The sequence below is a fragment of the Drosophila biarmipes genome, chromosome X, assembly GCF_025231255.1.
Source record: "Drosophila biarmipes strain raj3 chromosome X, RU_DBia_V1.1, whole genome shotgun sequence".
Lineage (NCBI taxonomy): Eukaryota > Metazoa > Arthropoda > Insecta > Diptera > Drosophilidae > Drosophila > Drosophila biarmipes.
This window is the reverse complement of record NC_066611.1, coordinates 25,182,340-25,197,759: the sequence shown is the minus strand read 5'-3', so window position 1 is coordinate 25,197,759 and position 15,420 is coordinate 25,182,340. Positions and strand designations below refer to the sequence as shown.

Here is a 15,420-nt window from a genome sequence, read left to right as displayed (position 1 = left end):
AACGAGGCACTTGATGCGACTCTGTTGATAATGATGATTCTCGGCGGAGGATCGTAATGATGATGATGCTGATAGAGTGTGGCAATGCACTGAGGGAAAAAAGGCCGGTGGGCGGACGTGTCCGTGTCCGCCAGCTGAAATGGACCCCGAAAACAACAACAAATTGTTTGTCGGGTAATGCGAGAACTTTTTCGGGGTAAATAAGTGGATGGCCCTCGGCTAGGAGTCTGCAACTGAACACTCGCATCGCACATTCAGCGTACATAGCATTCGGCCAGAAACTGCACTGAGAAAGACACTGGGCAGATCAGAAAAATCAGGGTCTTTTAATAGTAGTTTGGTTGAGTAAAAGAGCAACTGCTTAGAGACTATTATTTTGTTTGGCGGTTTCAATCGTAACTTGCTCAAAACGAGGCGCATCATCCCCATCACTTTTGGGAAAAAATAATTTTTTGACGGATATTCTCATTTTTTTATAGGTTAGATTTTTTGGAAAACAGTCACAAAAAATAAAGTGTTCAGATTTTAATGCCAATCGATAGGGAATTTAACTGCGAGCTCAGCGAGGTATGTCATTCCCTATTCTGACCTCGTTTATGAAAATGAATGTCAAAATCCCGCCTTTTTTTGGTCAATAATAAGAATTTGGTTGTTAGACAAAAGTACCCCTAGTATTTGGGGAGAAGCGTGCACAAATGAGAGAGAAAAATTTCTCGCCGTGTATTGCCACCCACTTGGTGGTGGATCTGTCCAAAAGCAGAGAATTAAAATTCAAATTCCAATTCATCAAGATAATCGCATTTCAGAACTTTTATTTGCCCCGCACAGAAGTCAAATGTGCGAGGGAAAGGCGGCAAGTGCGTGTCTCTCGCTCCCACTTTCCACAGCCGGCCACAGCAACCCACAACCACCCACACAAACGTCCGTCCGCGTGCATGTGTGTGTTTAATTGTGCTGGTGTTCGGTTTTGTTTGTGCAGAGCGGGCAGCGGATGTTGTAAATATTTGCAAATAGCCGTCACAGTTCCCAGACCGAAACCCGACCCCAAGAGCCCTGGTTGCCCTGTGCCACCCTGCCCATCCCGGCCCATCCCGGCCCATCTTGACCCGTCCCGGGCCAGTCCACTCCGTTCCACCACATTCCGCCCAAGTCCACGCCCATCGTCCACTGCAAAAAGGGGTTTTTAGGGCCAATTATTATTAATTGCTTTACAGATACAGAACAGAACAGCACAGCCCAGAACAGTGGGGAAGCCAACGGAACAAGCGAAACACACGGCGTGAATAAAAAGGCAGGAGCACAGCTAGAAAACCTAGACCGGGAAACGCAGCTTTAATTACCCTGTCAGATACTTTCGACAGTCTGATGTCTTAAAACAGCTCTATTCGAGAAAGTGATCCGGTGTCTATTAACTCCCACAGCACTGCGGAAGGGAGTAGCTGGAACAAGTACTGTGCATAAAGGTTTTGTGGTGTTCATGATATTCCATTGTTTTTATTATTAATAGATTCTACTTTTTGTTGGGTTTTCATTGATTTATTTATGTCCACTGCAAGGGTTCACTTAATCTTGTATTGTCATCGCAAGCGTTTTTTAAATGATAAATTTGTAATTTTTGCTGAAAACTTTGGGGAATAGACAATAGTGTGTAACCTGTTTGACATTCTTATCAGGATGCTATAGTCAGTCAGTGTCCTTGTAAGCTTGCTCGTTTATCCAAGCATTATATCGTAATACTTATAACAATAGAGGAATGTTGCAGGCATGCTGTTTCACTAATACGTACAAATATAATATTAAATTTATAATATAATTCGAAAGATTTTTAGCACAAGGATTGCGGACTGGCAATGTCTTATATGCCAAGCACTTCAACGCAAAAAAACCGCAGCGATGCGGACTTCGCTTTGGGTTTTCTCGGGCAAAGGAGTGGAGCTGCAAGAAGACGACTTGAAGTAGGCTTAGCCCACTGGCAGATGAAACCCCATGACCAAGCCCCAGCCCATACCACTCCGTCCTGCAGATGACGGGGCAAAGCGGCAAAAAGTGGCACACAAAAAGCGGCAATAATAATAACAATAAACTAGAGCCACTAATAGGAATATAGGAAACGGAAAGAGAGCCAAGTGCAAGCTGTTGCATAATGCTACTATTGCTACTTTGCCACCGACCCAACTCGACTTGGACTCGCTGGATGGATGGACTTTCGGACAGATGGCCGGGCTCTTGGTTCATGGCTCTTGGCAATTGCCAAGCGGATTTTCCGCTCCAGAGAGCTCTTCCAGCCGCCAGAAAAGTCTTGGGCCTGGCTGAGAACTGGGAAAACCCAAACTAAGACTGGGAAAACTGCGAGCTGAGCGGCGCACTGAAGCGTTCACATTTTTAATCATAATATTTTAAACAATATAATTGCAAAACTAACAAAAGACGCAGTAAGCAAATGACGATGCACAAATTGCCAATAATTCGGCTCTTGTGAAAATTTTGCAACTGATTGAATCGATTGTTAAAATGTTAAATTGCATTATTCAACTATGAACCCGAGGCTGCCTGAAGAACAATATAAAATCCTGCTGGCTCAGAAAAACCTTCAAGAAATTATGAGAAACTCAATGTTGCGCTCAAGCTGAGTGCAGTGAAAGAAAACTGAGATTAATTTTGAATGAAAACAAAGCAAGAGGGTGATTGAATGCAAATGGTTTTACTTTCAATCGAAAGTTGAATGCATTGTTATTACACTCTTTACATATGTATACATACATACATTTTACCTGATAAGAGATAATGAATCTAACAAAATGTTTTTCCATTTTCGATTTCAGATGGGCCATCGACAGGAGATCGGCAATTTGGCCATAAATGCATTTTTTTTTAATATTTTGTTAATTTTTTTTACTAAAATAATGTTTAAGTAATGTACTTTAAAACACCAAAAACAGAAAACAGAAAAATTGTCCTTCGTATAAAATTAAAACCTAAATCTAGCTACTTTTGTGGCACAATTGTGCGCTAGGATTTTTTTATTGCCTACATCTAAGCGCATCAGAAATTCAAAATGGAGGAACTTTCCGACAAAATTGATCCGCACTGGCGAGTGCTACGGCTAAAGTCTTGCGCTTCGACACCAGGCGAACATAAGCCGTAGCAGGTGGCTGGTGGGCGTTGACTCTTTTTTACTGGAAGGGCACCGTTTGTTTGGTATAACCAGACCAGAGATGGGCAATCGCTTGATCAGCACCACAGGCCGTATATGTTTCTGATTGGCACACCTCTCGTAAAACATTAAAAACTGAATGTTGGCCGCCCACGAATTTTTCTCTTCACCTGGTTGCCTGAAATTAAAAAATCGCCAATTTACTTCAACATATTGAACGGCTTCGTAACATTGTTTCAGTAAAAACGATGGGTTTATAAGTCCCAGACACCAGGCGAACAGAAAACATAGCAAGTGGCAGCGGGTAGCCATAAGCTAACTTAAACAGCTGATTTTTTTCAAGATGGCGTCTGCTTCCATATTTCCCCTCTCCCTGTTGACCAATAGAAAGCGATCTCCATCGGAAAGAACCGTTGCTTAAGAACAAAACGCAGACTAGAGATGCGCAAGCATGGCGGTTTCACGAGTTCGTCCCAGGACTGTCACGACCTAGTCATGATAAGCACGACATAAGAATGAAACCGCATGTATTTGCTGAGACCGTGACAAAGGGAAGCAGTCACGGGAGCATCTCTAATAAGCTTAGAATAAACCGATCAGCTGATTGTTTCGACACCTGCTAAACGTTTATGTTCGCCTGGTGTCTGAAATTAGGAATCAAGAAATTTACCCCAATAAATCCAAGGACTTCGTAACATTTTCTCAGTCAAAATGCTTGGTGTTTGAGTCTCAGACACCAGGCGAACAGAAAACACAGCAAGTGGCAGCTGGTAGCTAAAAGCCTGCTTAAACAGCTGATTTTTTCATGATGGCGGCTCCTTCCATATTTCCCCTCTCCCTGTTGACCAATAGAAAGCGATCTCCATGGGAAAGAACCGTTGCTTAAGAACAAAACGCAGACTAGAGATGCGCAAGCATGGCGGTTTCACGAGTTCGTCCCAGGACTGTCACGACCTAGTCATGATAAGCACGACATAAGAATGAAACCGCATGTATTTGCTGAGACCGTGACAAAGCGAAGCAGTCACGAGAGCATCGCTAATAAGCTTAGAATAAACCGATCAGCTGATTGTTTCGACACCTGCTAAACATTTATGTTCGCCTGGTGTCTGAAATCAGAATTAGGAAGTTTCCTTCAACAAATCGAAGAGCTTCGTAACATTTTCTCAGTCAAAATGCTTGGTGTTTGAGTCTCAGACACCAGGCGAACAGAAAACACAGCAAGTGGCAGCTGGTAGCCAAAAGCTAGCTTAAACAGCTGATTTTTTTCAAGATGGCGTTTGCTTCCATATTTCCCCTCCCCCAAGAACCGTTGGTTAAGAACAAAACGCAGACCAGAGATGCGCAAGCATGACGATTTCACGAGTTCGTCCCAGGACTGTCACAATATAGTCACAAAAGGCACGACATAAGAATGAAACCGCATGTATTTGCTGAGACCGCGACAAAGGGAAGAAGTCACGGGAGCATCTCTAATAAGCTTAGAATAAACCGATCAGCTGATCGCTTCGACACCTCCTAAACGTTTATGTTCGCCTGGTGTCTGAAATTAGGAATCAAGAAATTTACCCCAATAAATCCAAGGACTTCGTAACATTTTCTCAGTCAAAATGCTTGGTGTAAGAGTCTGAGACACCAGGCGAACAGAAAACACAGCAAGTGGCAGCTGGTAGCTAAAAGCTAGCTTAAACAGCTGATTTTTTCATGATGGCGGCTCCTTCCATATTTCCCCTCTCCCTGTTGACCAATAGAAAGCGATCTCCATGGGAAAGAACCGTTGCTTAAGAACAAAACGCAGACTAGAGATGCGCAAGCATGGCGGTTTCACGAGTTCGTCCCAGGACTGTCACGACCTAGTCATGATAAGCACGACATAAGAATGAAACCGCATGTATTTGCTGAGACCGTGACAAAGCGAAGCAGTCACGAGAGCATCGCTAATAAGCTTAGAATAAACCGATCAGCTGATTGTTTCGACACCTGCTAAACATTTATGTTCGCCTGGTGTCTGAAATCAGAATTAGGAAGTTTCCTTCAACAAATCGAAGAGCTTCGTAACATTTTCTCAGTCAAAATGCTTGGTGTTTGAGTCTCAGACACCAGGCGAACAGAAAACACAGCAAGTGGCAGCTGGTAGCCAAAAGCTAGCTTAAACAGCTGATTTTTTTCAAGATGGCGTTTGCTTCCATATTTCCCCTCCCCCAAGAACCGTTGGTTAAGAACAAAACGCAGACCAGAGATGCGCAAGCATGACGATTTCACGAGTTCGTCCCAGGACTGTCACAATATAGTCACAAAAGGCACGACATAAGAATGAAACCCCATGTATTTGCTGAGACCGCGACAAAGGGAAGAAGTCACGGGAGCATCTCTAATAAGCTTAGAATAAACCGATCAGCTGATCGCTTCGACACCTCCTAAACGTTTATGTTCGCCTGGTGTCTGAAATTAGGAATCAAGAAATTTACCCCAATAAATCCAAGGACTTCGTAACATTTTCTCAGTCAAAATGCTTGGTGTTTGAGTCTCAGACACCAGGCGAACAGAAAACACAGCAAGTGGCAGCTGGTAGCTAAAAGCTAGCTTAAACAGCTGATTTTTTCATGATGGCGGCTCCTTCCATATTTCCCCTCTCCCTGTTGACCAATAGAAAGCGATCTCCATGGGAAAGAACCGTTGCTTAAGAACAAAACGCAGACTAGAGATGCGCAAGCATGGCGGTTTCACGAGTTCGTCCCAGGACTGTCACGACCTAGTCATGATAAGCACGACATAAGAATGAAACCCCATGTATTTGCTGAGACCGCGACAAAGGGAAGAAGTCACGGGAGCATCTCTAATAAGCTTAGAATAAACCGATCAGCTGATCGCTTCGACACCTCCTAAACGTTTATGTTCGCCTGGTGTCTGAAATTAGGAATCAAGAAATTTACCCCAATAAATCCAAGGACTTCGTAACATTTTCTCAGTCAAAATGCTTGGTGTAAGAGTCTGAGACACCAGGCGAACAGAAAACACAGCAAGTGGCAGCTGGTAGCCAAAAGCTAGCTTAAACAGCTGATTTTTTTCAAGATGGCGTTTGCTTCCATATTTCCCCTCCCCCAAGAACCGTTGGTTAAGAACAAAACGCAGACCAGAGATGCGCAAGCATGACGATTTCACGAGTTCGTCCCAGGACTGTCACAATATAGTCACAAAAGGCACGACATAAGAATGAAACCCCATGTATTTGCTGAGACCGCGACAAAGGGAAGAAGTCACGGGAGCATCTCTAATAAGCTTAGAATAAACCGATCAGCTGATCGCTTCGACACCTCCTAAACGTTTATGTTCGCCTGGTGTCTGAAATTAGGAATCAAGAAATTTACCCCAATAAATCCAAGGACTTCGTAACATTTTCTCAGTCAAAATGCTTGGTGTTTGAGTCTCAGACACCAGGCGAACAGAAAACACAGCAAGTGGCAGCTGGTAGCTAAAAGCTAGCTTAAACAGCTGATTTTTTCATGATGGCGGCTCCTTCCATATTTCCCCTCTCCCTGTTGACCAATAGAAAGCGATCTCCATGGGAAAGAACCGTTGGTTAAGAACAAAACGCAGACTAGAGATGCGCAAGCATGGCGGTTTCACGAGTTCGTCCCAGGACTGTCACGACCTAGTCATGATAAGCACGACATAAGAATGAAACCCCATGTATTTGCTGAGACCGTGACAAAGGGAAGCAGTCACGGGAGCATCTCTAATAAGCTTAGAATAAACCGATCAGCTGATCGCTTCGACACCTCCTAAACGTTTATGTTCGCCTGGTGTCTGAAATTAGGAATCAAGAAATTTACCCCAATAAATCCAAGGACTTCGTAACATTTTCTCAGTCAAAATGCTTGGTGTAAGAGTCTGAGACACCAGGCGAACAGAAAACACAGCAAGTGGCAGCTGGTAGCTAAAAGCTAGCTTAAACAGCTGATTTTTTCATGATGGCGGCTCCTTCCATATTTCCCCTCTCCCTGTTGACCAATAGAAAGCGATCTCCATGGGAAAGAACCGTTGGTTAAGAACAAAACGCAGACTAGAGATGCGCAAGCATTGTGATTTCACGAGTTCGTCACGATGTGCACGAAAGAACAGTTAAGTCCTGTGTACTTGCGCACGTCGCGCCAAAGGGGAGCATCGCGAAGGCAACTCAACTGAGCTGTGTATAATCAGCTGATCGTTTTCCAGCTGCTAAACGAATTCGTTCGCCTGGTGCCTGAAATGAATAAGTATTGCAAACGAGCATGTTTTACGATAAAAAGTCAGGAGTGCATTACGTGCATTTTTAATTATAATTTAATTTAATGTTGGCTTTTTGTTATCCATGGGAAAATAGGCCAGAGAATCGCGCTCTTTTTTAAGTTCAGCATCAAAATCCATTGAAAAACAATATTTCGAATGCTTGAGCACTGAAAATGAAAGAGTAATAAATATACTTAGCCCCTTTACCTACCTGTCCAGTATAAGCTTGAGTCCGTATCCCCAAGGATCCTGCTGGTGGGTCCTTAAATCAACAAGTCCCCCGGCCCAAAAGTATGCATCGCATTCTGGCACAAACATGTTGCAGACGCAACATACGAACAACGCAACATGTTCGAAGTCCACACGTTGCATACTTTTGGGGGCAGACAAAATCCACGTTGTGGAAGCTATGTTAAGAAAAAAGTTCGTTTCTTTTGGGGGTTTTTCGTTTTGCATTAAATCTTTATTTAATTCTTTTGCGCTTTTCTCGTTTCTAGGCCAAGTTTTATCGCCAAGTTCCACTTTTAGACTTAAAACGTTCCTTCTCTCATTGGTAATAATTAGTTTGCATAACGTTACTTACAGTTTCGCTTAAATTAGTATAATAATAATAATCATTAATTAATAATAATCATAATAAGGTGTAAACTCCTCTCGTTTAAATGCCTGTTGTTGTTGGTATCAGTATCGGTATCGTATCGTAATCGGCTGTCTATATAGTAATGTGCTGCGTTCTTTCCTTACGTTTTCATTTGTTTTATAAAATATCACATTTTAAGCTTTTTGTTTGTGGGAAAACCAAAGTTTCGAACGGAAAATTCACCGGCAAAGTAAGATTGGGCGATGTGGCAGAAGCAAAGCAAATCTAGCGAGACCCAAAGAACGCCAGCACTCTCTATCGAAATCGAAATCGAAATCGTAGTCGCAATCGTAATCGTATTCATGATCGGGTTCGGTTTGGTTTTTTTGGGGTCGGGACTCGTATCCCTGTTCCATATTCGTTATACATATACTTGGTTGTGGTGCTAAAAATTTGCTTTATTTTACGATTTATCCAATATCTAATGCGCCTTTCTGCGTTACTTCGCGTTTAATATTTTATGTAGACATTTAAAAGTCTGCAAAGTGCAGCTTGGGAATTAAAAATTGTAATTTCCTCTCTTTGTAATTTGCATATGCATGTCTGTCAGTGTGTGTTTGGTATTGTTTTCACTTGGTGTGTGCGTGAAGAAAGTGCGCCATTATCAATAGTCGTCCACTTTCGCTACGACAATCTCGTATCCCATAGTTGCTACAACTTGATTCTAGAATTCTCCGTATAGTGCTTCCCCTTCTCATCTTTGTTTGCTTCTAATTGTGGACAGGATTAGACAGGTCTTGAAAAGTGTTTGAAAAGCACTCGAAGACCGCAGGTGAAATAAATTCAATCGGATGGGTCAATCAAACTCCTAAGCCTGGCGGTGATTGAAAAATAAATGCACTTACATAATTTCTTTTCAAGAGAATTTCAAACCTTTAAAACGCCTAAAAGTGTGCTCTAAAAATGTAACATCTGCTCACAGCATACTTTTAGTCTCACTTTTAAGAAGTTTCAGAGTGTTGTGTTCAAAAAACTGTATTAAAAGAGGCTTGTCACATCCCCCTACCAAATCAACATCCCTAGTCCTTTGTTTTGAGGAATTCATTTCTGGCCGGGCCTTGAGGTCTTGCAGTTGGCATTTTAACAGCTCTTTTCCCTCATTGTTGAAGCTGAGTCGTTTGGCTGGGGGAAAGTTTTCGAATGGAAATTAAATTCTTTACAATGTTTCTCTATAGCTGTGACTGCTTTGTAGGTGTGTGGAGGAGGTGTACAATTACCATTTATCAATTTGAATACACATAGGTATGTATGGGCTTATATATGCATATGCATTTGCTTAAGACACATTTTTCAATAAGTAAGTGGAACAACTCGCCAACTGTTTCGGTTTCAACTACATGCACATAAATTACAGCTTTACTCTTGTGGCTTTTTGTTTTAAATGCTTTTCCATCGATTTTGCTTCTCTGCAACACTCGAATCGAATGCACAACATTGACAGGCGTTGACAAATATTAAGGATACTTCTTCTGTGTCTCTTTGTTCTTGTGCGTCAATTAAATTGTTTATGTGTCCAAATTTATTTACAATTTGTTTAACACTCAGATCTTAGTTTACCAAAAAAAAACACGTTTTATTAAATATCCTTTTTTATTATTATTAATATTCGTATAGTTATAGTCCACAATCTATGTACAAGCATTGCTACATTATAAATAATAAAAAAAATCGAATATGGTTAGATTTATATATTTAATTATCATGTTTTGCTTAACGCGTAGACAACATGGTGGTACAATCTTCTAGATCTAAACTCCACGTTCATCCACAAAAAAATTATCGCTCTCACGTTATTCTACTCGGATGCAATAAAAAAAATTGGCTTTAACATAGTTCGTATGTACATGAATAATTATATATAGCTTCATTTATAACTATATATATAATATATATACGTGTGTGGGGGCATTGCGTGTTTGCGTGGGGTGAGTGCGGGCTACATATGTATACTCTACATAGACATAGGCCTAGCGTACAGTTAATTATTTAGCGGTGCCAGATCTGCCAGACGGTTAATAATACATATATTTTGAATATATATATTTATCAATTCGGTGCTTAGTAACGATTAGTTTAAAATGTTCATCGGCCGCCAGAAAAAACTTCGATATACATCTATTCAACATTCGCAATTCGTTCATCGGTTCTCGATTATCGCCAATCGCTTATCGCCAATCGCTTTTATCGATCATTTTCTGCCTCAGGGGATTTCCGTTTTCTCCACGTGAGCTTATTATTTTCGCCTCTGGGCGACTCCTTTCCCATTTCATGCATTTCTCTTAGTTACTTTGTTGTAGGTACCTTGCGTTTCGCTTAAAGTGATTCCATATCCGTATCCCCCTTTTTTCTTCCATCCTCCCTTACAACATATCCGCTATCGAGCCGTAGTGCTGCTCCTGGCAAATCGGACGACAGCACTCCTCCACGGCGTCGTACTTGTAGTGTCGCCTCCGGTTCATCTGACTTCTGTGGTAGTAACTTCTTCCTGGCTCCTCCTCCCGATCCTGCCAATCCTGCTGATCCTCCTCCTCCTCCTCCTCTTCTTCCTCCCTACTGCCCATCTCCCCCTGACCGCAGCTGATATCCAACTCGAAGGGATTCAGGCGATCCTGGGTGAGGGAGTAGCGATTCTGGGGCGGATGCAGTGATGATGTGGACGATGATGTTGACGCTGATGACGTCAGCTGCTGATGCTGATGGTGGCGACGGCTACTGTAGCTGCTACCGCTGTTGGGTTGGTGGTAATAATGGATGGCATGGCATGAGGCAGTCTTTGAATTGTATTCCTGCAAAAAAAGAACAAGTTTGGTTAACCTTGGGCTACACTCCAGTTAAGGCAGTTTTCTATTAGAATCTAAATAAAAATATTGTGAAACTATTTGTGAAATTCTGTGGCCTTTTATGTTCAAAATAAGAAATACAAAAGGCTCTCCTTGATTTAAGCAGTTTTTTAAACCTAATTGATCACCTTAAACAACGAAATCGTTTCAACGAAAACCCGACAGCTTTGAAAGTGTGAAAACTTGCCTTTTGGTGTGTGTCAAATCTGTAAACTAAGTGGAGAGCGCCGAATCAAAGCCACTCTGCTGTAAAATTAGTTTTCGCTTGTGTGGGGCTTGATTTAAATAACTTTCATATTTCGTTATTGGCCTTTAGTTTGATTTGTGTTCAGTCCCGTAAACTGCAACTGAATTTGGCGAATTTCGTAGAATTTGTTAGGCTGCACTGTGGTTTTGACTTTCGGTTCGAATCGAAACCCTAACCGATTGAACTCTGACGCCGTACAAGTTCAACAAGTTCGGGCTTTCTGGTCAAGTCAAGTGAGGAGATTCCCGCAATTGACTTTTGGCAGCTTCTTCTTTTATCCACTTCCGGCCCGGTCCGCCCCCTTTTCCGGTCGCCCCCTTTTTCCCATCCCTGCAGCGTGTATATTCAGTTCCCTGCGCCCGACTTTTCCTAAACCAACTGAATATTGTCTGCGCTAAAATTTGTTGCCACAATTTGTGCAACAAATTTTGTGCTCCAGCTTTTGCTTTTGCTATTGCTCCTGGCTTTTGGCGCACTGCCTCGACATCTGTGGCCGAGTGTGTGTGGGGAGTGTGTGTGTAAATAACCAACATAATGGCAGAAAGGTCGCATTCTCATAAAGTTGGCGCTTACTTTCAGGGGTATCCTCCTCCCCGGCACCCCCTGCTCGCCGTCCCTCCTGTGCCCCGCATATTATCAATAAATTGCATCTGACTGCCGAGCAGACAACAAAACGGTAGCCCTATCTGCGGACCCAGCTCCCCAGCCCTAACCTTCTGCAGACCCATTTGACACCCACCAGTCACCAGCCACCACCCACCACCCACCACCCACCACCCACCTGACTAACCCGTTATTAAGCGAGAGCTTAAACACTGCGGGAAATTCTGGGTGTTGCCTTGGGCAGTTGGAAATCCCAGAGAAATTCTGGGTGGTCGGGTGGTTGTATTCGTCGGAAATAAAATACATTTAATTTTAAATTTAATTGCATTACATATTGAAAAAGGCAAGATGATAATGCTCTTTGGTTGTTTAAAAAATGATCTATTCATTGGTGATCTAAGACATACGGTTTGGTGACGCAGATGTTTAAAATTATTGCAATATTTTGGTCAATTTTATGTTACATAAAAAACATTTTATGATTCACCTGTCCCATGCAAGTAGTAAAATGTTAAATATATATAGTACATATATTTTTTTGCTGACCGCAATTCAATATTGTGGAAAGGTTTGTTTTAGTTCGTGATGTCATATTATTGTTGATTTTTTCCCAAAAGAAGGTACCCAATGATCCCCTTGGATTCACTTCATTTCGGCCGGGTAATCAAGTCATTAATATTTCCATACTTCTTGATGACCCAGGTTATTTAATAATTTTATTTGTTTGGTAATACAGATAACTTTACAATCCCTATTCATAAGGGGCTTTACTCAACCCTTCTTACTGCTCCCACCAAGCACACTTCGCACTCCCGCTTTCGCTCAGCGTACGCATAATACGGGCTTGGCCCTGTCACACCGCACCTTGTTCTAATTTATTTATTGTTGCATGCATGTGCTTTTATTGGTCGTCCTCCAAGGGGGAGGGCTGGGGCCTGCAGCCCCGGTTCAACCACAATATTGGGCAAAGTCCGGTGCTGGACCTTAACAATTATGTTTTGCCGGGTTGTACGGTCAGAGTCAACAATTTGATGCACTTGTCGCTCGCCGGCTGGCCATTTGGTGCCAAAGTTATTAAGCACTTTTCAGGGGCGTAATTGGGGGTGGGAGGTGAACCCGAGGCGAGCTGAGCTGACCCAAAACTGGTCTGAGTTTTAAAATCGGCTTAAGCAGGCAAATGTATTTCGAATGAGCCGCCCACTTCCTGTGCACACAGCACACAGCCCCCTCGCCTCTTTGTTTCGGTTTATTGATGTCGACGTGGGTTTTCGTGCCTCGGAAGCGGTGGGCGGGGTCAGGTGAGAGGGGTGGGGAGAAGGGGTGCAGGCTCGTCTGCAACGTGACAAAACCCATTATAGATGCGACCGCAAAGATAACACTCGCTTTTCGGTCCAGACTCGACTTCTGATGGATTCCCAAACACAAGTGTCGAGCCTTGGGGTTGGGGTTATTTTGGCCGCCCCTATGGCTGCCGGCTAAGGTGGACGAGGCACCAGGGATGGAACTGCGCAAGGAAAAACCATCGCAGTTTTCCTTAAACTATCGCTGCTTCTACGCCGTTTTCCCAGTGTCAGGTTAAGGTTAGGAATGGTGGCCCAAGGTTATCTCTCACTCAAAGTTAGCATGAAGCTAATGTTATAGGCAAGACACTGAATGTGGGGTTGGCTTAGCCAAGGATCAACATAAAACAGATCTAACAGATTAACTAAGAGTAGCAGTTTAGGGTTTGCATAGTATTTACCTTTACCCATTTTATTCATAACAACTAGCTAGAACATTGAATACTTTTAACGGATAATGCCTCAGTTAAAACCCAAAAATAAACCCTCGAAAATTCTTCAAAAAAATCAAAAAATAAGGATAACTTTTTCTTATCCTTTTCCCGGGTAATAACTCCCCCAAACAAGCACCGAAAGCCACCCCATCACTACCAGCTCCCGGGTGAAACTGCAAAGTTTCCATAAATTTCATTTTGTAACCATCAAAAAGTTAAGTCAACGATAAATTGAATGGCTGCATGATTGACTGAATGAATGAACGAGAGGATGTGCGGGGGGGCGCAAGGGGGCGGTGGGCGGTGGGTGGTGTTGGGCCCTGGTGCGACTGTGGGCGGCGGGGCAGGCTGCGGCTGTCAGTTGCTTGTCGGCCATTGTGTGGCTCGTTGCGTTTCGGCCAGACATCAAAATCCACACAAGCGGGTGCAAAAAGTTGGTGAAAAAATATAAGAGTGCCAAAGAGATAAATGGAGCAAGGGATAAACAAAAATGCCTGCCATTCGGCGAAGAAAAAATCGCACAGCACCGGGTGCAGCAAAATAGCGTCGCTTTCTAAGACTATTCCAGACTGAAACTGGTCCTTAAATATACATTTTACATTATTTTTGGTTTCCCCATTTAGTCATTTCTGTGCTCTCCAGCAGCACAGCATTTATTAAACTGCTGTTTAATTACCTAAACTTCAATTAACTGAAATTAAGCTGTGGGCGTTTGCAAAAAATGATAATTAAATTAGCTATTAAAACTGAAATGGAGGCCCAACCACAACTATTACGCCAGCCACAACTGTGTTCGTGTTCGTGGGCACTGTGTGTGCGTAAAAAAGCGTCAATATAAATATAAAACAGGCGACAACAACAATGCCAAAAAGTCAAAAGCCGTCAAAAAGCATCATTGAACCAAAGGGGGCGGCTGGTGGTGGATCCGGGGTCGGGGGCGTGGCCGAGGTGAGAGCCAACACCTCCGCAGAGCGATTGTCTGGGTGTGGGCGTCGCCGCCCTCTTTGGCAAGGGGCGTGGCCCCGACATGTGACATGTGCCCTCCTGACAACGTCATGGCAACCCACGCCCCTGAAAGGGGTTGCTGGGGAGGGGGCGGAGGAGGAAGCACCTGCCCAGCCGACAATAGTGCGGAGATATTAAATCTGCGCGTTGGGCAAGCGAAAATATTCGGCTACAAAAGTTTAAGGGCGGCTTTTGTACTCCTTACACACACAAAGGGGCGGCGAATAACAGGGGTCTTTATATAAATTGCAATAAACACGAATTCGGGCCGTAGGAAGGGCAACTTAAAACTGATTATTTATTGATGGCCCTGATGTACACAAGTACTTATGGATGGGCACCATCTGCCGTCCTCATAATGGATCATTTTAAGTGGGGAAATATGGATTTGATTGGGACAATCCTTGCACACTGCCAAGTGGGGTTCGCTGTGGAGGGAGACGAGAATGTGCGAAACGGGTTTCGTAAATGTTGCAGACGTGGTAGTTCTGGGGTTTTCGATGTGAAATGAAGTAAACCAAACCGAAGGGTCTTAGGGGGCTGCCAAGTGAGAGGTTAACTTTAAAAACCTCTTAAACGGGGACACGTTGTGGCCTGGAAGACCCCCTTTGTCGACGCCCATTCATCAAACTGTAGCGCCACCAGAAAGTGTTGCCTACTTTTTGGGGCCGCGCACTTAAAGTCGCTTCAAGGCGCCGTCCGTGCTGTTATTGTTTTGGTTGTGCTGGAAAATTTCTGACAGGTCATAAATTGGCGCAGCGGGCGGCCTCTGCACCACCCCCTTGCACTCGGAACGGGAAGCGAATGCCTTTGCCAGGCCCAAACACCCACCCACCGAGAGATATATATTCTGATGACCAAATGTCGGCATTGTCGACGTTGTTTGTT

General features: G+C 43.3%; 1 protein-coding gene across 1 annotated transcript in view; it reads right to left on the bottom strand.

The window, feature by feature from the left end:
* Nucleotides 1-10,702: 10,702 nt before the first annotated feature.
* LOC108027566 (hornerin) overlaps nucleotides 10,703-15,420 on the bottom strand; it is an 85,196-nt gene continuing 80,478 nt past the window's right edge. The window contains exon 7 of the mRNA XM_017099053.3: nucleotides 10,703-10,849. The gene's annotated coding sequence lies outside the window, so the exon portion shown is untranslated. The remainder of the gene's footprint in view (nucleotides 10,850-15,420) is intronic.